This window comes from Eriocheir sinensis, chromosome 12, assembly GCF_024679095.1.
Source record: "Eriocheir sinensis breed Jianghai 21 chromosome 12, ASM2467909v1, whole genome shotgun sequence".
Classification (NCBI taxonomy): domain Eukaryota; kingdom Metazoa; phylum Arthropoda; class Malacostraca; order Decapoda; family Varunidae; genus Eriocheir; species Eriocheir sinensis.
In genome coordinates, this window is record NC_066520.1 from 13,939,477 (window position 1) to 13,962,974 (window position 23,498).

At 47.6% G+C, this 23,498-nt stretch overlaps 1 long non-coding RNA gene across 1 annotated transcript in view; it reads left to right on the forward strand.

Annotated features, from left to right (window-relative positions):
* Positions 1-23,055, forward strand: part of LOC126997453 (uncharacterized) — a 47,270-nt gene extending 24,215 nt beyond the window's left edge. Inside the window, exon 3 of the long non-coding RNA XR_007752127.1 lies at positions 21,686-23,055. This is a non-coding gene — a long non-coding RNA (uncharacterized LOC126997453). The remainder of the gene's footprint in view (positions 1-21,685) is intronic.
* Positions 23,056-23,498: the final 443 nt, after the last annotated feature.

Consider the following 23,498-nt stretch of genomic DNA (forward strand, 5'->3'; position numbering starts at 1 on the left):
CAGCAGCATGGAAAGTACCATGCAGCAGCAGTGAATGAGCCGTTCGTCCTCATTCACTCCCTCATTCTCTCCCTAGCCGGTCGTCCTCCCTCACTCCCTCATTCCCTCCCTAGCCGTTCGTCCTCCCTCACTCCCTCATCCTCTCCTTAGCCGTTCGTCCTCCCTCACTCCCTCATCCTCTCCCTAGCCGTTCGTCCTCCCTCACTCCCTCATTCCCTCCCTAGACGATAGTCCTCTCTCCATCCCTCACTCCATCATTCCATCACTAGCCGTTCGTCCTCACTCACTCCCTCATTCTCTCCCTAGCCGGTCGTCCTCCCTCACTCCCTCATTCTCTCCCTAGCCGTTCGTCCTCATTCACTCCCTCACTCCCTCATTCTCTCCCTAGCCGGTCGTCCTCCCTCACTCCCTCATTCTCTCCCTAGCCGTTCGTCCTCATTCACTCCCTCACTCCCTCATTCTCTCCCTAGCCGGTCGTCCTCCCTCACTCCCTCATTCTCTCCCTAGCCGTCCTCATTCCTCCTCACTCCTCATTCTCTCCCTAGCCGGTCGTCCTCCCTCACTCCCTCATTCTCTCCTTAGCCGTTCGTCCTCTCTCTCTCCCTCACTCCCTCATTCTCTCCCTAGCCGGTCGTCCTCCCTCACTCCCTCATTCTCTCCCTAGCCGGTCGTCCTCCCTCTCCCTCACTCCCTCATCCTCTCCTAGCCGGTCGTCCTCCCTCACTCCCTCATCCTCTCCCTAGCTGTTCGTCCTCCCTCTCTCACTCCCTCATCCTCTCCTAGCCAGTCGTCCTCCCTCACTCCCTCATCCTCTCCTAGCCGTTCGTCCTCCCTCTCTCCCTCACTCCCTCATCCTCTCCTTAGCCGTTCGTCCTCCCTCACTCCCTCATCCTCTCCTTAGCCGTTCGTCCTCCCTCTCTCCCTCACTCCCTCATCCTCTCCTTAGCCGTTCGTCCTCCCTCACTCCCTCATCCTCTCCTTAGCCGTTCGTCCTCCCTCTCTCCCTCACTCCCTCATCCTCTCCTTAGCCGTTCGTCCTCCCTCTCTCCCTCGCTCCCTCATCCTCTCCCTAGCCGTTCGTCCTCCCTCACTCCCTCACTCCCTCATCCTCTCCCTAGCCGTACGGCCTCCTCCTCACTCCCTCATCCCTCATCTCTCCCTAGCCGTTCGTCCTCCTCTCCCTCATCCCTCATCCTCCCTAGCTGTCTGTCCTCCCTCACTCCCTCATCCTCTCCCTAGCCGTTCGTCCTCCCTCACTCCCTCATCCTCTCCCTAGCCGTTCGTCCTCCCTCTCTCCCTCACTCCCTCATCCTCTCCCTAGCCGTTCGTCCTCCCTCACTCCCTCATCCTCTCCCTAGCCGTTCGTCCTCCCTCACTCCCTCATCCTCTCCCTACCCGTTCGTCCTCCCTCACTCCCTCATCCTCTCCCTAGCCGTTCGTCCTCCCTCACTCCCTCATCCTCTCCCTAGCCGTTCGTCCTCCCTCACTCCCTCATCCTCTCCCTAGCCGTTCGTCCTCCCTCACTCCCTCATCCTCTCCCTAGCCGTTCGTCCTCCCTCACTCCCTCATCCTCTCCCTAGCCGTTCGTCCTCCCTCACTCCCTCACTCCCTCATCCTCTCCCTAGCCGTTCGTCCTCCCTCACTCCCTCATCCTCTCCCTAGCCGTTCGTCCTCCCTCTCTCCCTCACTCCCTCATCCTCTCCCTAGCCGTTCGTCCTCCCTCACTCCCTCATTCTCTCCCTAGCCATGTCGTCCTCCCTCTCCCTCACTCCTCATTCTCTCCCTAGCTGTCTGTCCTCCCTCACTCCCTCATCCTCTCCCTAGCCGTTCGTCCTCCCTCACTCCCTCATCCTCTCCCTAGCCGTTCGTCCTCCCTCACTTCCTCATCCTCTCCCTAGCCGTTCGTCCTCCCTCTCTCCCTCACTCCCTTATCCTCTCCCTAACCGTTCGTCCTCCCTCACTCCCTCATTCTCTCCCTAGCCGTTCGTCCTCCCTCACTCCCTCATTCTCTCCCTAGCTGTCGTCCTCCCTCACTCCCTCATTCTCCCTAGCCTGTCTGTCCTCCTTCACTCCCTCATTCTCTCTCTAGCCGTTCGTCCTCCCTCACTCCCTCATTCTCTCCCTAGCCGTTCGTCCTCCCTCACTCCCTCATTCTCTCCCTAGCCGTTCGTCCTCCCTCACTCCCTCATTCTCTCCCTAGCCGTTCGTCCTCCCTCACTCCCTCATTCTCTCCCTAGCCGTTCGTCCTCCCTCACTCCCTCACTCCCTCATTCTCTCCCTAGCCGTTCGTCCTCCCTCACTCCCTCATTCTCTCCCTAGCCGTTCGTCCTCCGTCACTCCCTCATTCTCTCCCTAGCTGTCTGTCCTCCCTCACTCCCTCATTCTCTCCCTAGCTGTTCGTCCTCCTCTCACTCCCTCATTCTCTCCCTAGCTGTTCGTCCTCCTCACCCTCATTCTCTCCCTAGCCGGTCGTCCTCCCTCACTCCCTCATTCTCTCCCTAGCCGTTCGTTCTCCGTCACTCCCTCATTCTCTCCCTAGCCGTTCGTCCTCCCTCACTCCCTCATTCTCTCCCTAGCCGTTCGTCCTCCCTCACTCCCTCCCTAGCCGTTCGTCCTCCCTCACTCCCTCAATCACTCCCTAGCCGTACGTCCTCCATCACTCGCTCATTCACTCCCTAGCTGTTCTTCCTACCTAACTACCTCACTCCCTCAGTCTCTCCCTAGCCGTTCGTCCTCCCTCACTCCCTCATTCTCTCCCTAGCCGTTCGTCCTCCCTCACTCCCTCATTCTCTCCCTAGCCGGTCGTCCTCCCTCACTCCCTCATTCTCTCCCTAGCCGTTCGTCCTCCCTCACTCCCTCATTCTCTCCCTAGCCGTTCGTCCTCCCTCACTCCCTCACTCCCTCATTCTCTCCCTAGCCGGTCGTCCTCCCTCACTACCTCATTCCCTCCCTAGCCGTTCGTCCTCCCTCACTCCCTCATTCTCTCCCTAGCCGGTCGTCCTCCCTCACTCCCTCATTCCCTCCCTAGCCGTTCGTCCTCCCTCACTCCCTCATTCTCTCCCTAGCCGTTCGTCCTCCCTCACTCCCTCACTCCCTCCCTAGCCGTTCGTCCTCCCTTACTCCCTCATTCTCTCCCTAGCCGTTCGTCCTCATTCACTCCCTCACTCCCTCATTCTCTCCCTAGCCGTTCGTCCTCCCTCACTCCCTCATTCTCTCCCTAGCCGTTCGTCCTCCCTCACTCCCTCATTCTCTCCCTAGCCGTTCGTCCTCCCTCACTCCCTCATTCTCCCTAGCCGTTCGTCCACCCTCACTCCCTCATTCTCTCCCTGGCCGGTCGTCCTCCCTCACTCCATTCCCTCCCTAGCCGTTCATCCTCCCTCACTCCCTCATTCTCTCCCTAGCCGGTCGTCCTCCCTCACTCCCTCACATTCTATCCCTAGCCGTTCCTCCTCCTCCACTCCCTCGTTCTCTCCCTAGCCGGTCGTCCTCCCTCACTCCCTCATTCTCTCCCTAGCCGTTCGTCCTCCCTCACTCCCTCACTCCCTCATCCTCTCCCTAGCCGTTCGTCCTCCCTCACTCCCTCACATCCTCTCCCTAAACGTTCGTCCTCCCTCACTTCCTCATTCTCTCCCTAGTCGTTCGTCCTCCATCACTCCTTCACATCCTCTCCCTAGCCGTTCGTCCTCCCTCACTTCTTTCGTAATACCTAAACCGAGTTACATTATTACTCTCCCTCCTTGTCCTCCATCAACCCTCTCTTCCCGCACTCCCTTTCTCCCTCACTCCCTCACACTCCCTATAGCCTTCCGTCCTCCCTCACTCCTTTCCTTATATTAAACTACATATAATTATTACTCTCCCTCCATATCCACTCCCCTCCCTCATTCCCTTCTTCCTCCCTCTCCTCTCTCCCTCACCCCTCTCATTCCTCCCTCATTTCCCCTCTCCCTGCCCTCTTACTTCATTCTCCCTGTCACATTATTACTACCCCCCCTCCTCTACCCTTCCTTTTCTCCCCGCCCCTTCCCCCCCGTGGTCTTTTAAGGGGGACACACGGGGTAGGTTTGTTTACAGTCGAGAATTCTCCCCGCTGATTGCCCTTATCGCCCCGCCGCTCCTGTGAACCTTCCGGGGCGCAACGACCTCCCCCCTCGCCCCCGCCGCCCCGCCCCGCCCCGCCCCGCCATGCACACTCACTCACACTTGCTCACTCACTCTCCAAGACACACACCATGACCTCTCTTTAGTCCTTGTTTCTCCTTCTTTCTCTCGTTCCAGTTTTCCTTTTCCATACTCTTTTCTTCTTCCACTTCCTTCCTCCATCTCTCCTTTTAGTCTTTTCTCCCTCCTCTTCTTCCTCTTCTTCTCTCTAGCTCTCCTTTCCCTTTCTTCTCTTTTTTTAGACCTCTTTTCCCAGTTCTGTTCCATCCTCCTACACTCTTTCTCCAGTCCAGTCCTTCTCCCTCCACTTTTTCCAGTCGCCTTCTCCTTCCTCCAATCCTCCTCCTCCTCCTCTCCTTCCAGTCCTCTTCTTCTTCCTCCTCCCCTTTCTCCAATCCTCCTCCTCCCTCCTCCTCTCCTTCAAGTCCTCTTCTTCCTCCTCCCATCTTTCCTTCTTCCTTCCTTTTTATTGGTGTCTACGCTTTTGTATTTTAAAGTTTGTTGTGGGCACGCGTCTGTGGTGTCAAGGTGAGGCTCAGGTGTGTCGGGCCGGCAGGTGATGGGCGGCTCACCTGTCGTGGAGGCGAGGCAAGGCCGCTGATTGGCTGAGTGGCACGGGGCCGGCTGTGATTATGTGTTTGTGTGTATTACTTGGTGTGTGTGTGTGTGTGTGTGTGTGTGTGTGTGTGTGTGTGTGTGTGTCGTCCACCTCCTATGCTCTCACACTATTGCACTTTCATTCACTTAGCACTTCATTAGCAACTCTCTCTCTCTCTCTCTCTCTCTCTCTCTCTCTCTCTCTCTCTCTCTCTCTCTCTCTCTCTCTCTCTCTCTCTCTCATTTCACATTATTATCTTAACACACACACACACCTTCCCCCATCCCTTCATTCCCCTCCACCCCCTCCCTCTTCCATCCTCCCCCTCCCCCTGCCCCCCTCCATTACCGCCCACGCGTCGGAGTGGGCCGTAAGCCACAAAATAAAGATATAAACACGGCGGCCATATACATCTGCAGGTGGCGCGCGGGGCTGAGCGTTTGACATTCATCTTTAATGTCCCATGCTCCCCCCTCCGAGGCCTCGTCCGAACTCATGACCGCGGCGATGACTTTGGCTAACAACACACCTCTGCACCCATTTACACCCCTTCCATACCCTCTCTGATGCCTGGGAAGTGGTGTTTAGGGTGTTAGGTGTATGGGGAAGGGGTAGTAGTGGTGTGGGTGGGGTGTAATGGTTAAAGGGAGGGGTGTCATGGTCGCGGGGTGGGGCATCCGGAGGCGGGGCTCGAACGCCGTGTGTGGGTAATGGTCGGGGCCAGACTTTGGCTTAATGCAGCGCCCAGATAACGGCGTCGCTGTTTTCCGCGCGGCGCCACACTCCGCGGGGCTGTTTTCTCGGATTATGGGCCGCGGCGGACATATTTGCCTCGCTGTTGACGCCGCGGCGGCCTAGAGGAGCGAGGAAGTGTGATTAGCGAAGCCCTCCCTGGATTATTTGTATCCCCGCCCCGCCATTGGTCGAGGGGCGGGGCTCGGGGCGGCGGTGCGGGGCCGGGATTGGCTGGCGGGCGGCGGGGTGGAGGGGGACACGTGCGCCCCGAGACAATGGAAATACGAGCCCTGTGTGACGTCAGCGGGGCGAGGTGTAGCGGCCGCGGCAGGAACAGTGATGATAATAATTAAAATAGCAATAATGATAATAATGATAACAGAAATGACAATATATTACTGTCAAGGCGATATATTTTTGGGTACAGAACAAGGTCACAATAAAGATATGAGTCGTGAAGTATAAGGGAATCACTTTCGTAATATTTTTTTCTATAAGTTTCGTAGTAATTTTTGTGTCACCATTCCTCCTTGTGCACTTCCTAGATCTCTTTTTCTATCTTTGTTGGGCGCCAAGTTTCCTTTTAACAGTATCTTCTAACTCGCAGCATACTCATTGTTCACCTTTATTCTGGAAAAAGGTGTCGGTTGCTATTCATGCTGTCACTGTACTTGTTAATCAAAAGCAGTCCATCCCATTCCGGTTTTCTATGTGTGATTGCTTTTCCGTTTGCATGGTCTAGGTTTGCAATAATTGGTTGTCCTAGATATCTATAATACTCTTAATTTCTCTTGTCTTTCCTACCCGATCATTATATATTGCCTTAACAACTGACTATAGCTATTACACGTTATTTTCCTTCATTCCTTCACATTAGTAGTCTATATATGGGTAGAAAAAGCGATCAACATTAGTATATGAAGATAAGTAAATCATATCAACAACCCATTCCTCATAGTCCTAAATTTTGGTGATGAGACAAAAATATATAGCGAGCAAGGAACAGGGAATGATATCGTTGACCCAATTTCCACAGTAATATAATGGTCATGGAGAAGAATATAGCGAATGAAGAAAAGGAAATGACATCACGACCCCAATCTGCCCAGTCCTGTATGTTGGTGTAATGAACGAATGATGTAACGTGTATATTATTGAAGCCAGGGCAGTCAGTAGAGCCAGACAAGGTTACTGAGTTCCTTTACTATTCAAACCCCTGCATGTCTTTGGTTGCTGAGGAGCCGCGCGAGAGTACAAAGGGTGGGTGGAGAGAGAGAGAGAGAGAGAGAGAGAGAGAGAGAGAGAGAGAGAGAGAGAGAGAGATTACATAGAAGCAAACAGAGACGCATATACCGTTTGGACCGTCTGTCTGTCCATAAATCTGTAGCTTAAGTGAAGTCAAACAAGCATCCCGCCTGTGTGTGTGTGTGTGTGTGTGTGTGTGTGTGTGTGTGTGTGTGTGTGTGTGTGTAGGGTATAGCGTGACCTTACCTGACCTGCATTGACACAGCTGCGAGGTCAAAGAGAACAGACACATGACCTCTCTCCCTCCCCCCCTTTCTCTCTCTCTCTCTCTCTCTCTCTCTCTCTCTCTCTCTCTTGTTGCTGGTACTCTTTTTCTGCAGTGGGTGTCTAGTGAGCATTAAAACGAGGGACAAGATGAGTTGGGTATAGAGATGTGTTTGGTTAGTTTAAGCGAGATGGGAACACCAGCTCTGAAAGACGGAGGTGTTATGGGGAGGCGATGGGCAGGGTGCATTGCGTGGATGGTATCGGTTTCTGAAGATATGTAACGAAGTGTCCCTATAAGTAACGGCCTGTATGAGCGATCAGTGATGATGAGCGTTTATGAGTGATGATTCGTTGTCATGTCAGATAATGGAGTTATATTTTAATTTCTAGAGAGGGCAAATAGTGACGTGTGTGAAAATGTGAGTGATGTGTTCTTGTTACGTATAAAGGATGTGTTGAGGAGAGAATGGCAATGGTGAAGGAAAATACAAATGGATGCGTTATTTCAAATACTGGGGGAATTTTTTGAAGTGCTGCAGCTGTAATTCTTCACATCATCATCATCATCATTATTATTATTATTATTATTATTATTAGTATTTGTATCATTTGTATTAGGAAAAAGTGGTTTAATGAGGTTAGAAACGTTTCATTACGCACTCGAGAAGCATCTATAGCTCTGAACGCCTTAACTGATTGTCTGACGAAAGAGGAAATGTGGCGGGGATGCGTGCGACAATGGGTCAGTGTGAAAACATCCTGGTGTCCATCATGGCGCGGGGAAATGAAGCACCGGCGAGGCATGAGGAAGTGAGGAGAGGGAGGAGGGGAGAAGAGGAGAGGAGGTGAGAAGAGGGGAGGAGCTGAGAAGAGGGGAAGAGGTGAGAGGAGGGAAAGAGATGAAAAAAGGGGTAGAGGTGAGAAGTGAAGGGAAGAGATGAGAAGAAGGGAAGAGATTAGAAGAGGGGAAGAGATTAGAAGAGGGGAAGAGATTAGAAGAGGGGAAGAATTGAGAAGAGGGGAAGAGATGAGAAGAGGGGAAGAGATGAGAAGTGAAGGGAAGAGATGAGAAGAAGGGATGAGGTGAGAAGTGAAGGGAAGAGATTAGAAGAGGGGAAGAGATGAGAAGAGGGGAAGAGATGAGAAGAGGGGAAGAGATGAGAAGAAGGGATGAGGTGAGAAGTGAAGGGAAGAGATTAGAAGAGGGGAAGAGATGAGAAGAGGGGAAGAGATGAGAAGAGGGGAAGAGATGAAGAGGGAAGAGATGAGAAGAGGGAAGAGAGATGAGAAGAGGGGATGAGTTGATAAGTGTTGGTAAGAGTTGAGAAGAGGGGAAGAGATGAGAAGAGGGGAAGAGATGAGAAGAGGGGAAGAGATGAGAAGTGAAGGGAAGAGATGAGAAGAGGGGAAGAGATGAGAAGAGGGGAAGAGATGAGAAGAGGGGAAGAGATGAGAAGAGGGGAAGAGATTAGAAGAGGGGAAGAGATGAGAAGAGGGGAAGAGATGAGAAGAGGGGAAGAGATGAGAAGAGGGGAAGAGATGAGAAGAAGGGATGAGGTGAGAAGTGAAGGGAAGAGATTAGAAGAGGGGAAGAGATGAGAAGTGAAGGGAAGAGATGAGAAGAAGAGGGATGAGGTGAGAAGAGGGGAAGAGATGAGAAGAGGGGAAGAGATGAGAAGAGGGGAAGAGATGAGAAGAGGGGAAGAGATGAGAAGAGGGGAAGAGATGAGGTGAGAAGTGAAGGGAAGAGATTAGAAGAGGGGATGAGAAGGGGAAGAGTTGAGAAGAGGGGAAGAGATGAGAAGAGGGGAAGAGATTAGAAGAGGGGAAGAGATGAGAAGAGGGGAAGAGATGAGAAGAGGGGAAGAGATGAGAAGAAGGGATGAGGTGAGAAGTGAAGGGAAGAGATTAGAAGAGGGGAAGAGATGAGAAGAGGGGAAGAGATGAGAAGAGGGGAAGAGATGAGAAGAGGGGAAGAGATAAGAAGAGGGGAAGAGATGAGAAGAGGGGAAGAGATGAGAAGAAGGGATGAGGTGAGAAGTGAAGGGAAGAGATTAGAAGAGGGGAAGAGATGAGAAGAGGGGAAGAGATGAGAAGAGGGGAAGAGATGAGAAGAAGGGATGAGGTGAGAAGTGAAGGGAAGAGATTAGAAAGGGGAAGAGATAAGAAGAGGGGAAGAGATGAGAAGAGGGGAAGAGATGAGAAGAAGGGATGAGGTGAGAAGTGAAGGGAAGAGATTAGAAGAGGGGAAGAGATGAGAAGAGGGGAAGAAATGAGTAGAAGGGATGAGGTGAGAAGTGAAGGGAAGAGATTAGAAGAGGGGAAGAGATGAGAAGTGAAGGGAAGAGATGAGAAGAAGGGATGAGGTGAGAAGTGAAGGGAAGAGATTAGAAGAGGGGAAGAGATGAGAAGAGGGGAAGAGATGAGAAGAGGGGAAGAGATGAGAAGTGAAGGGAAGAGATGAGAAGAAGGGATGAGGTGAGAAGTGAAGGGAAGAGATTAGAAGAGGGGAAGAGATGAGAAGAGGGGAAGAGATGAGAAGAGGGGAAGAGATGAGAAGAAGGGAAGAGATGAGAAGAGGGGAATAGATGAGAAGTAAAGGGAAGAGGTGAGATAATGGAAGAGCTGAGGAGAAAAGGAAGAGGGAAAAGAGAGGAAAAGGTAAGAAGAGGGGAAGCGTTGAGGAGAGGGGAAGAAGAGAGAAAAGGAAAGAGGTTAGAATAGGGAAGGAGGTGAGAGTTAGAGAGCACGTTAGAAGAAAGTGGGTAAAGAGGAGAAGAGTTGAGAAGAGGGAAAGAGGGGAAGTTGTGAAAAGAGGGGAAAGAAATCGCTAACCAGCATCCGGGGAGCGTATGATAAGAGAGAGAGAGAGAGAGGAATGAGATGGAGATATAGTGGAATGCATGCACAGAGTTAACAGGGCAATGTAAGTGTATGTGAAAGGAGATAAGAATGATGTTAATGGATGTTGGCAGAGAGTTACGTTATTGTATTATTATTTTATGTTTTTGTTTTCGTTCTTGTTCGTCCCGTTCTTCCATTTTTACCATTATTTTATTTTTATTTTAGTATTATGTCAACCGTTTCTCTCTCACTCTCTCTCCATGTATCTCACTGTCACACACACACACACACACACACACACACACACACACACACACACACACACACACACACACAGACGCGGACGGAAATCTCAGAGGTGATAAAGAGAATGGGATGACGATGACGATGATGGAGGGTCTTAAGTATGAGTCATCGTCCTCATTTTTTTATGTCCTTCTTCTTCTTCTTCTTCTTCTTCTTCTTCTTCTTCTTCTTCTTCTTCTTCTCAGTGTGTGTGTGTGTGTGTGTGTGTGTGTGTGTGTGTGTAAGGGGAGGAAGGGGAGGGCAGTGTGTTGGCTCAGGAGTGACAGGTGATGGGCGGCTGTTGGGGAGGGAGGGGAGGGGAGGGGAGGGGAGGGGGGGAAGGGGAAGGGAGGGAGAGCTCGCGAGGGGAAAATGGATTGAGAGGGAAAAGGAAGAAGATAGTTTAGAGGGGAAAGGGTTTAAGAGAGAGAGAGAGAGAGAGAGTATACGAAAGGTGATTAAGATAAAATATTTCTCCTCCCGTCCATTGTTTTATCTCCTCGTTTCCTCTCATGCAATTTGTTTCCCTCCTTCTTTCCTTCCTTTCTCTCCCTCTTTTCCCTTCCCTCATTCACTTCTTCCTTTCCCTGTCCTCCTTTTTTCTCTTCCTACCCCTTTCTCCCTCTTGTTTCCTTTCTTCCCTTCCCTTCCCTTCCCTTCCGTTTCCTTCCCACCCTTCCTCCCCTTACTTTCCCTGACTTTCCCTTTCTTCCCTTGCATTCCATTCCCTTTCCTTCCCTTTCCTTTCCTTTCCTTTCCATTCCTTTCCTTCCCTTCTCTTTCCTTTCTTTCCCTTCCCTTCCCTTCCCTTCCCTTCCCTTCCCTTCCCTCCCATCCCGTTCCTTTCTTTCTTCCTTCTTTCTTTTATTTCTTCATTCCCTCCTTCCTTTCTTCCTTTACTCTTTCCCTTCCTTCCTTGTCTCATCACTCGTTTCCTCCCCTCTCTTTACCTTCCCTCCCTCACTTCCCCTCCCCTCTGACACACTTCCCCTCCCCCTTCCCTCCCCTTGGCTGATGGAGGGCAGCGTCTGAGGGTGGCGGAGGGTGTCAGGCTTTTATCTCTTATCAGTTACCTGCCCCACGTGGCCTCCCTTACGACTCTCTCTCTCTCTCTCTCTCTCTCTCTCTCTCTCTCTCTCTCTCTCTCTCTCTCTCTCTCTCTCTCTCTCTCTCTCTCTCTCTCTCTTTTCTCTTTTTTTTCTTCTTTTTCTTTCATTTTTCTGTCTTTTTTTCCTTTTTTTCTTTATTTTCTTCCGACTGTTTCTTTTCCCTCTCCTGTTTATCTTTATCTTTACGTTTTTTCCTCTTGTTTGCTTATTCTTCTTTCATCATTTTCCTTCTTTTCTTTCATTTTCCTACTTTTTTCTCGGGTTTGTCTTTCTCCTTTTATTTGTTATTTCCTATCTTTCATGTACTCTTTGTTTTTTCTCCTTTTTTCTCTTCTCTTGTTTCCTTTCCATATCTTCTTTTTATTCGTTTCTCTTATTTGCTCTTTCTTTTTAGTCTCCTCTCTCTTCTTCATTATTACACATTCTTTCCTTTACCTCCTCTTCCTCTTTGGTTTATTTTCCTTTTATCTTTCTGTTCTTGTCTCCATCTGTTCTTCTCTCATCTCCCTTCTTCCTACAGACATTTTTTATTATTTCATTTTTTTCTACTTCAACCTTTTTTACCTCCTCCCTCCTTTGCTCACTCTCTCCTTTCCTCCCTCTTTTCTCTCCCTTCCCTACTTTTCCCTTTCCTCCTTCACTCCCTTCTTTTTCTCCTTCCCTCCTTCCTCCCTCACTTCCTTTCCCTTCCCTCCCTTCTTCCCTTACTTTCCCTTCCTCCCCTTCCCCTTCATATCTCTTATTCTAATTTGCAACCTTCCTTATCCTTCTATGTTAGCTTATTTCCGTCCTCCACTTCCTCCTCTCCACCCTTTACTGTCTAACCTGATAATTCCTGTCTTTTCCCCTTTTTTTTTTTCTTCTTCTTTTTGCCTCTACCACAAGTAACGAAAAGAAAAAGAAAGGAAAGAAAACGAAGGGAAAAATGATCAGTAAGAGAGGATAGGAGACGAAGAAGAGGGTGTATAGGAGAGAGAAAAGAGAACAGGAGAGAGTTCGGGAGGGGGGAAAAGGAAGGGAAGGAGGTGGAGGAGTAGGTGAGAGGAGAAGGTAAGAAGGAAAGATGGATGATAAAAAATAAAGAAAAGAAGACGAAGGGGAAAGATGACCAGTAGGAAAGAATAGAAGGCGAAGAAGAGGGTGTAGGAGAGAGAGAGAAGAGAACAGGGGAGAGCGAGGGAGGAGGAGGAGGAGGGAGGGAGGGTTCGAGTAGGCAAGAGGAGAGAGGATACAGGAAAAAAAAGATGAAACAGAGTAGAGAAAAAAAAGGAAAGAAGGGAAAAATAAGCAGTAGGAGAGGAAAGAAGATGAGGGATGTGTAGGAGAGGACAGGAGGGAGATCGCGGGGCAGGGGGGGGGGAGGGCGGAGGAAGGAGTAGGGGGAGTAGAAGGAGCAGGCGAAAGGAGTAGGTGGAGAAGGTGAGAAGGAAGCGCCGTGGATTCCTAAGGGGCGAAGGAGTGAATCAGCCCAGGCATTCCTTCATTGTACGCCCGCCAGTAAACAAACATGGGCCGCCGCTCTCCGGGATGGCGGGACGGCGCGGCGGCAGCAGGGGCGTGGGTGTTGGCGTGGGTGAAGGTGTGAGTGCCGGCGTGGGTGAGGGAATGCATGCTGGTGTGGGTGCTGAGGTAGATGTAGGCGTTGGGAAAGGTGATGGCGTGGGTTCTATCGTGGGTGGAGACGTGGGTTTCTGTAGGCTCTCTTTATGGGTCTCCTGGACGACCCCAGCCCGCTAGTGGCGCAGGCGAATTTTAATCATAGAAGCTGCCGTGGTGAATGACTCTTACTTGGCCTGTGCCGCCCCCCGGTGCTCCTCCTGACGAAGTCCTGAAGAATTGATTAGGATATATGGGCAGTATGCATGTGGATATTCTTTAGCTACTCGGCGATGGTTGAATATTGCTAGCGTCTTGGGGTGGGACTCGAACTAAGGTCCTCGGGATCTCCACATCCGCACGCTGACCACTCGGCCACCGCCGTTACGTAAATGAATAAGAAAGGCAGCTTATTGGTGTTACAGGTAAACTCTTTGAAGCAAGTGATTTGCAGAAACGGTTTTGTTGAGGTTTGTTTACCTGGAATCAGGCTGAGACGCGTGTCCGGCCAGTAGTTGTTGATAAAGGTGATGGTGATGGTGATGGTGGTGGTGATGGTGATGGGTGTTTTTGCTCCGTCTGCAATAGTGAATGACCATTATGAGTTAATTTGATTTTAAGTGTTGGAGAATGAATACCTTTTTTTTCTTCCTTTATGGGTGGTCTGGTGAGTGTGTGAAGGCATGAATAAGAGAAGTTGTCAGAAATGCTTAACTGTGAAGTGCACGCAACGGTGTTGTTTCGAAACTGATTCTGAAGAAAGTCTTACCTTATGTGTTCCTTCCTTCCTCCTTTCTCCTTAGTGGAATTGTGGTTTCGCAAGACCGTGAAATACCCTCGGAAGAAAGTTTTTTTTTTAAATATTCTTTTAATATTGGGATTCAGGGTTCTTATTCTTTTTCCCTCACCTAAATTCTTCGCAGCCTCAATTCTCTTCTTCCCTTCAAAATTCCCTTTTTTACATTCTTCGTTCTCTCCTTCCCTTAATTATTCCTTTGTTTACCTCCTGAACTCACTCCTTTGCTCTGTGTCTCCCATCACTTTACCTTCTTCCCTCTCTCCTTTATAATTATTCTCCTTTACCTTCCTCTCAGCCTCCAGTTTTTCCCTCCTCCCTCCCACCCTCCAGTCCTCTTCCCTCCTCCCTCCCACCCTCCAGTCCCCTTCCCTCCTCCCTCCCACCCTCCAGTCCTCTTCCCTCCTCCCTCCCACCCTCCACCTTTTCTTCACGCGTGTGGCAGAAAGGGGAAGGGCCGAGGAAGGGAAGGTGAAGGACCCAACACGGAGCACATTCACCCCTCCGCCTCATCAACGATAAGCTCCCCTCGTGGATAACAAGGGGATTATTATCATAGCCATTGTCTTATCTTTGAACGCTCCTCCTCCTCCACCTTCCTCCTCCTCCTCCTTTCTTCCTCCTCCTCCACCTTCCTCCTCCTCCTCCTTTCTTCCTCCTCCTCTTCCTCCTTCGCCACCGCCGCATTCTCGTTCTTCTTCCCCCGTCATTCTTTATTGTTTTATCTCCTTATTCATTTATCTTCTCCTCCTCCGCCTCCTCCTCCTCCTCTCCTTCAGTTTTCATATCCTTCTTCCTTCTCCTCCCTTCTTTTTCATTTTCTTTTTCTTGTTGTTCTTGTTGCTCTTCTTGTTCTTGTTCTTCTTATACGTATTGTTCTTTTTTTTTCTTCTTCTTCTTCTTCTTATACGTATTGTTCTATTTTTTTTTCTTCTTCTTCTTCTTATACGTATTGTTCTATTTTTTTCTTCTTCTTCTTCTTCTTCTTCTTCTTCTATTAGGGTAACTATAGAAAAAAGGAAGGGTGTAATTAAGGTCGAGAACTCCTAATAGAGATATAGGTTGGTATTGTCAGATGCTCCCGCCCCTCACACCAACTATTTCCAAAGGTCAAAAAGCAGGTTAATCGAGTTCCAATGAGTGTTCTTTTAGGTTCACGGTACAGAAGAAAACTCAGACTACCACCAGGGTCATAAAAGTACCCCTGGAAATGCCCTAAACTCCCACGAAAGACAAATAAATTACGTGTTCTTGGGGGCAGAAATGTTTAAAAATATGGCCCTTAGTGTCTCGCACATCTGACCTCAGTAGGAGAAGGGAGAGGGGAGGGGAAGGGAGGGATGTTCAGGCGCGCGAGGATTCGGAGCTCCGAGTCGCCCCTTGCTCGAGCCTTTCAAAACGAAGCCAAATATGGAGCGGCCCCTTGAGGCGTTATTTTTGTTTTTGTTTCTCTTTTTATTGCTTTTTATTAGACGGAACTTCAGATATCGAGAGAGAGGAAGTGTGTTATGCAATCTTAATGGAGGACCTTCATAAGCAATAAGAGAGAGAGAGAGAGAGAGAGAGAGACACGTATACGACAACGGATGAATGCAAATACAATGAAAAAAACAAGAGAGAGGACAAACAAAGAAAACACACACAATAATAAGAATGAATGAAGAAAACAAGACAGACAAAGAAAAAAAAGAATAAAAGCCAAGTAACACACACACACACACACACACACCTATCCTCCCCCCTCCCCCCCACGCCCACATACGCCAAGAATGAATCAAAATGAGTGAAAAAAGAAACGAAACAAACGAACCGCAAATGAACCCGAATGAATCACTAACAAAGAAGCTTCGAAACGGGACTTAAGTGCTTCAGAATCAGAGTCGAAATGGCCCGAGGCAAACATAATTGGCCGCACCTTTAATCATGGACCCACTTGAGAGAGAGAGAGAATCATCATGGTAGAAAATAAATAAATAAATCTCGTCTTATCAATTATTGTGTAGATAAAGAGATAAGACGGTTATTCTACTACTACTACTACCGTCTTCTTCTTCTTCTTCTTTTTCTTTTTCTTCTTCTTCTTCTTCTTTAGTAGGATCTTTTATAATCTTTTTTTTTTTTGCTATTTTTTCATTGTCTTCTTCATTTTCGTCTTTTGCTATATTACCTTTTTGTTTTGTTCTTTTTCTTCTTTAACCTTTTCTTTAGTATCATCTTCATTATCATCTTCCTTTTCTTCTCTATTATACTTTTTCTTTTGCGTATTTCTTCAGTTTTATCTTCATTGCCATCTTCTTGTGCGCCTTCTCCTTTTTTTCTTTTACTTCGTCATCTTCTTGTTCGTATTTTTCTTGTATTCTTCTTCTTCTACTTCGTCTTCTTCGTCGTACCCTCATTACCATCTTCTTGTACATCATATCTTGTTTTTTTCCTTTACTTCTTCTTCGTATTTTTCTTATTTTTATCTTCTTCTACTTCGTCTTCTTCCTCGTATCCTCATTACCATCTTCTTGTACATCATATCTTGTTTTTTCCTTTACTTCTCCGTATTTTTCTTGTTTTTATCTTCTTCTACTTCGTCTTCTTCCTCGTATCCTCATTACCATCTTCTTGTACATCATATCTTGTTTTTTTCCTTTACTTCTTCTCCGTATTTTTCTTATTTTTATCTTCTTCTACTTCGTCTTCTTCCTCGTATCCTCATTACCATCTTCTTGTACATCATATCTTGTTTTTTTCCTTTACTTCTTCTCCGTATTTTTCTTATTTTTATCTTCTACTTCGTCTTCTTCTTCCTCGCACCACCGCCTTCGCCACCCCCATCAGCGCCGCCTTCTGATTAGCCGTGGCGTGCTCCAGGGTTGGGTATCGTGGTCGGGTGCCTCTGGTGTCCCGCGGGCCCTGGCGGCAGAATTATTAAACGCCTCGCTCGTGTCCATCACAGGTCTATCATTGGCCCTGGGATAATAAACACCACTGATACGCCTTCTCTCTCTCTCTCTCTCTCTCTCTCTCTCTCTCTCTCTCTCTCTCTCTCTCTCTCATATTCTTTTCCTCTCTACTTTTTTCTCCTTTTCTTCTTCGTTGCTTCTCTCCTCAGCTTTTTTTTTTTTTTTTTTGTCTTCTTTTCCTCCTCTCTTCTTTCCTTTGTCTTCTTTCTCTTCCTTTCTTCCGTTCTTCCTCATTTTTATTTCCGTCTCTTCTTGTCTCTTTTTATTCGATTTCGGTGTTGTCTTCTCTTTCTCCTCTTTTTTTTTTCTCTTTTTACCTTTCCGTTATTCTCTCCTCCTTTTATTCTTTTCCTGTTTGCTGTCTTCATTTTCTTCCCATTCTTCTCTTTCTATTTGATGTTTTTATTTGTCTTCTTCTCCAGTCTCCTCCTCCTCCTCCTCCTCCTCCTTCTCTCATCTCGCCCGTCCGTCCGTCCTTCTTTATCTGTTTGTTTTTCTCTCTGCCACTCACTCTGTCCTTCTTCGAGTCCTCAGATGATACAGGATATATACGTGTTGTTCTGAGGCGGCGGCGGCGGCGTCCCCCCCCCCCCCCCCCTTTAACCTGCGGGAGGAGGGGAGGGGAGGAGGGGAGGGCTTTGCAGGTGGTGATACTTTAATGGTTTATAAATGAAGTTTTTTTTATTTATTTTTATTTATAGATTTGGGGAGTTTATGTTTTTCAGCTGTTGGTATATTTGTTATGTATGATGGTTTTATTGTTTTATTTGTTTTATTTGAAGTTTTATTTGCTGTACTATCTATTGGGTTTCCTATATTTTTTTTTCTATCTCTACCCATCTATTAATATTTTGTAAGATTCTTGCTAATACTCTGTCTTCATTTCCTTTAAATTTCCTCTTTTTTTACTCTAATTCTTCTTCTTCTTCGCTCCCTTCATTATCTTCCTTTCTACTTTTTCCTCAACCTGCCTTTCTTTTTTTTTCACATTTTTTTCATGATCATTGTCAACTCCCTCCTTTCTGTTTCTTCTCTTTTTTGTTTCCACTTCGGTCTGATATCGTATTCATTCATTCATATACTCATTTATGGGGGCTTTATTTGGGGTCATTTACCTGAATTTCATGGAGGTAGGATCAAGGGCCGCCGCGACGGAGATGAGCACCGAGGTCACGCGCAGATATGGCGTTTACACCAAATCTTACTCGTACTATCAAAATCTGTGTGCTTGTCTGTACGGGTATGTCTGTCTGTCTGTGTATGCTGGGGCGGGTGCTGGAAGTGTGTGTGAGTGTGGGTGCTGAGGTGGATATGGGTGTGTGGATGGGTGTGGGGGTGCTGTGGGTGGGGCGGGGGTGGATGCGGGTGTTGTGTGGGTGTGGATGGTGCTGGGGTGGGTGCGGGGAGGGTGCTGGAAGTGTGTGTGAGTGTGGGTGCTGGGGTGGATGTGGGTGTGTGTGCGTGGGTGTGGGTGGGGTGGATGTGTGTGTGTGGGTGTGGGTGTGTGGGTGTTGTGTGGGTGTGGATGCTGCTGGGTTGCGGGGGGGGGGTGCGGGTGCTGTGGGGTGGGTGTGGGTGTGGGTGTGGATGTGGGTGTTGTGTGGGCGTGGATGCTGCTGGGGTGCGGGGCGGGTGCGGAGCGGGTGCGGGTGCGGGGGCGGGAGGGCACGTGGGTGATGTAAAGCCAAAGTTTATTTTTATGTTTACAAACAACGGCAATAAAGAGATTCCTGCGCCGGCCGTGACGTCACCGCGGCTATTGTGGTACGCCCAAGCGGGAATATTTATCGCCCTTCCCCTTCCCCCTTCCCTCTTCCCCACCTTCCTCTTCCCCTTCTTCCAGCCCTCCTTCCCTCTCCCCTTAGCTCCCTCTGACCCCGGCTCGCTCTCCGGCCGTAATGAAGAAGGGAAGGAAGAGGAGGAGGAGGAGGAAGAAGAGGAGGGGGAATGAATGATAATTAGACGATGGAGAAAGGTGAGGAGGATGAGGAGGAAGAAGAGGAAGAGGAGGAGAAGGCTAGGGAAGGGAAACCTACGTAGTGGAAGAAGTGCAGTGGAGGAGGAGGAGGAGGAGGAGGAGGACTAAGAGAAAAATAAAAAGCAGACAAAAAAAGTGGAGTAGGAGTAGGAGTAGGAGGAGGAGGAGGAGGAGAAGGAAGAGGAGGAGGAGGAGGAGGAGGAGGAGGAGGAGAGGAGGAAAAGCTAGACTGAGAGGAAGAAATAAAAAAAGCAGAAAAAAATATCGGAGGAGGAGGAGGAGGAGGAGGAAGGAAAGGATGAATCATACAAACATTGAAGAGTAGGCAACAACAAGTCTCTCCGTCGTCTTATAAGGAGGCTGCCTGGGTGCTTCGGTGATTGTCTATTCTCGGCCTCTCTTTGACCTGCAGTGCAAACAATGCCACTTGCTGTGCGTAGCTGCGGCGACGTTCATGTCACTTCTGTTGCTATGAAGGAACGAATGATGAAAACGATTTAAGAGGAGGCATATGATGATGAGGAACAGGAGGAAAAGGAATAAATGGAATAGGAGAAGGAATAGGAGGAGGAGGAGGAGGAGGAAACATGTAAACATGTAAACATGGACGAGTAGACAGCAGAAAGCTTGTTGGCATATTACGAGGCTGCCTACTCTAGTGTTGAAATCGATTCCTTCCCAGCGGGAAGATTAAGGCTCTTTTGGACGCAAAGCGGTTGCGTTCAGTTCACTCCTGACGCAACAAAGTGACAATCAATTAAATTTTTTAAGGAAATGATAGTTGTCGCACTATCTACTGATGCAGGAAGACTGTTCCAGTGGCGGACGACTCTTCGAGAAACAACTCCTGCCGATGTCTGTACTGAGTGACATTTCAAGTTCACTGCTGTACTCCATCGCTTCGCGTGAATTGTTTGAGCATTGTTTCTCGTTCTTTGGTTTAAAGCGGGAGTTAAAGCGGGTTAGTTTACAGGAGGTGGTGAAGGATTTCCATAGATTTACATAGATATTAAAATCACACAGAGTTTATGGTCCAGACATCCAGACTAGCTGGTCTGTCCTTAAGCTTAAATGAAATCATATTAACTAATGACATTGTATTTCGACTTTAGTGAATATCAAGTTGAAGGAGGTGGCGGTCGAGCTTGTTTTTAAATGTATTAATTGTACTGCACTGGACCACTGAAAGTGGGAGTTTATTAAGTTATCGTGATACAACGTTGGTGAACAAAATTTGGGTGCAGTCTGAATTTAGTTGGCAAGTTTTGTGACATTATTTCTCGTTCGGAACGTGTCATCGATCAAAAACATTTTGGATTTGTCCACATTCGTAAGATCATTTATTATTTTGAAACATTCAAACAGTTTTCCTCTGAGGCGACGTTTTTCAGGCGAGAAGAGCTTAATTAAAGGATGAGAGCCTTTCGTCGCAAGGTTTGTTGTGCAAGGAAGAGATCATCCTTGTTGCCCTACGTTGTAAACTTTCCAATTTAGCGAGGTCCTTGGCGTGGTGGGGAGACCAAAACTGTACCGCGTATTCCAAATGGGGTCTAACTAAACTATTGTACATTGGAAGCATAACATCTTTGTTTCTGAATGAGAGGACTCTCTTAATGAAGACCAGGATTATGTTCGCTTTGTTAGCGCGTCAGTGCATTTACGTGAGAATTTGAGGTTTGACGCGATTTTGACACCCAGGTCCTTGACACACTGAACGCTTTTGAGTTTCACGCCATGCATTTCGTAATCTGACCTCTGAAGAGGAGGACCAAAAAGAAGAAAAACGTTTGTGTACCTGGATTCAACTCTCATCAAGGTGAAGGGAGTGGAAGGGACTGACGTGTTTATATAATTGTTTTCCTTTGTTGGTTGGTCATACACACACACACACACACACACACACACACACACACACACACACACACACACACACACACACACACACACACACACACACACACACACACACACACACACACACACTTGAAATGTAACTGCTCAGCCTTTATTAAGGTGTCCCATAAAAGATTTTAAGACCCAGGTGTTCATTAATTAGAACACACACACACACACACACACACACACACACACACACACACACACACACACACACACACACACACACACACACACACACACACACACACACACACACACAGTCTTTGCCCAACTCTTAGGTTTTAAATACTAGACCGTTATACATTTAGTGGTCAGTGTGTTTAGTTCCTCAGTCCAACACGATGGTTTTGTACGCGCCCAAACCAAGAACTCTTCAAATTCGGTCTTTTACAAAACAGCAGACTAAACATAAACCTCTTTATTTGGTGGTTAGAAAAGCTAAGAATCTTGAGAATACTATACAAAAAAAAAAATGTATAGTCATACTTTGTAAAAGGTAAAGGTTACGCTTTAGCTGCGCGTGGCTGTGGTGCTCATCTCCGATCCGTTGGCCCGTTGAGCCATTTGATAACAACCAACCAACCAACCAACCACAGCTTACCTTTCCCAGGTTTCCCCAGGTAGTTAAATATCGACCACCCCGACCGAGAGGAAGAACAGCTTAGTGAGTTGCACGGCGACTGCACGTTCTTGGATTCGAACCCGGGCCCATGGAGAGGTAGCACGCTGACCACTAGACCACGGAGGCGTATGGCATTGTATAGAAGTCGTAGAAAAAAATGGGAGTCGTTGGTATTAGGAGTTTAGATAACATTGGGTTTTGTTATGTAAAGGCCTCATTCGGGACGGGTCTTTTAAGGCCTAATGCAGGATATACCCAGGATCCATACGACTTTTTTTTTTTTTTTTTTTTTTTTTTTACATTGCAGCCTATTGCGCCGGTAGGCTTCTTCCGGTGGATCCTGATGGTCGGTCCAAGGCTTCTTTCCAGTAGGTCCTGATAGTCGGCCCAGCCCGTTCTGACGCAGGCGAGTGTTTATAGTGGCGCCATCTTGGTCTTCGTATGGATCCTGGGTATACCTTACTGTTTGATATTTTGGCAATGATTCTGCGATGAACATGAACGGTGCACAATTTCAATGACTACAACGGGAAGGAAAATGCTGCGTATAATTTTTTCATAATTAATAAAATTTCATGATTTATTTATTTTTTCTGCAGTCCCTGAGGCTGCAGGTGTGACGGGAGGCCGCCCCGAACACAATGGCTCGTCATATACGGAACACCTCGCCCCGATATGGTCCAGGTCCACTCACGGGTTATAAATGGTCGGACTTAATGGCCATTCGTCTCGTCGTCTCTCCTCTGGTTGGCTCTTCACTTTCTTTCTCTTCGCGGTGAGGCAGTCACTTCCATATCCCTCGCCGGCTTTTGTTAATATTGCTGATGGTTTCCCATTATAAGTTTCTTGTCCTGGGTTTCTATACATTTTTCCTCACTGCCAATTTTTCTTAGTGTAACAACGAATACTATTTTGTACTCGAGACCTACTTAACTATTGCTAGATACACTTAAATGAAAGTAATTTTATTTTCCTCTTTTAAAACATAATAAATCTAACGTGACCAATCTTTTGATACCACTCCTGTCTTTTGTTTTTGTCTGTTTCTGTTTCCGAATCTCCTTCTGTCTTTCCGTTTCTGTTCCTGCATGTCTTGTTCCTGTCTTTCTTTCTTAGTATTCTGTTTGTCATCACTTATATTTTTTATGTGCTGTTATCTGTTTCCGGCTCTCCTCCTGTCTTCTGTTACTGTTCCTGTCATCTGTTTACGTGAGGGGAGTATCAAAACACTTTTCCAACCTATTGTAATATGTCCAGTCCTTCTGAACTACTACTGTTCGTGGGAGCACCGATTTGCAGCACCTTTGTTTGTGTTATTTTTACTATTAATCTGCCTCGTTTGATGTAAGACAATGGATACTATTACGAAGGTTTTGTCAGTTGGTTGTTATTGGTGTCCCTGGAGTGGTGAGGGTCGCGGGGTGTGGTGAAGAAGGCCAGGCAGAAGGGGAGGGGCGGCGAGGCGAGGCAAGTGTTTGTACCGTTACACTCCAAGCGGCTCAGACCCTGCTCAGACAGACAGGCAGGCTTCGCGGGTCGTCTGGCAAATGACGCGAAATATTTTGTTGCATTCTGGTTTCGTTACGGTTTTGCTTTGTTTATTTTTATTGATCTTTCACATTGTCATTATTTATTTATTTATTAATTTGTATATGTAATTAATTTTATTTATTTATACTTTTTACATTGTCACTTTTTACACTTCGTTGTTCTTTCATGTGTTGCTAATTTTTTGTTCATTTATAAATTATTTACTTAGGTCATCTGTTCATTATTATTTGTGGGTGCTCGCATGATATGATTTTGATAAGTGAATTATTGACTGACATAAAAGATTGAACAAATGAATGAATGAGTGAATGAATGATGAATGAACAAATGAATGAATGACAATTGCTGCAACAACCATTACTGTGACTAGAATAATAATTTTGATGATACTGAAGAGGAAGAGTTAGAGGATGAGAAGAACGACGAAGAGGAAAAATAGGGAGATAAAAAAAGAAGATTGTGTCGAAAAAAAAAAAAAAGAGATTCAGCTGAAGGTGGGAGTGAAGGAAGAGAAGGTTAGCTTGGAGAAAGAGGAGACGAAGGAGGAGGAGGAGGAGGAAGAGATGGAGTTGGAGGAAGAAGTGGGGGAAGAAGTGAAGGAGGAGGACGAAGAAAAGAAATTGGGAGATAAAAAAAGAATGTTGTGGCGAAAAAAAAAATAATCTGAAGGTTGGAGTGAAGGAAGAGAAGGTTAGCTTGGAGAAAGAGAAGGGGAAGACGAAGGAGAAGGAGGAGGAGGAGGAAGAGGAGGAGGAGGAGGAGGAGGAGGAGGAGGAGGGGGGGGGGGGTGAGGTGCCGGAGCCGCCAGGTATATAAACAAAGACACAAACAACAACAGCCGACAATTAGACGTTGGCGGCG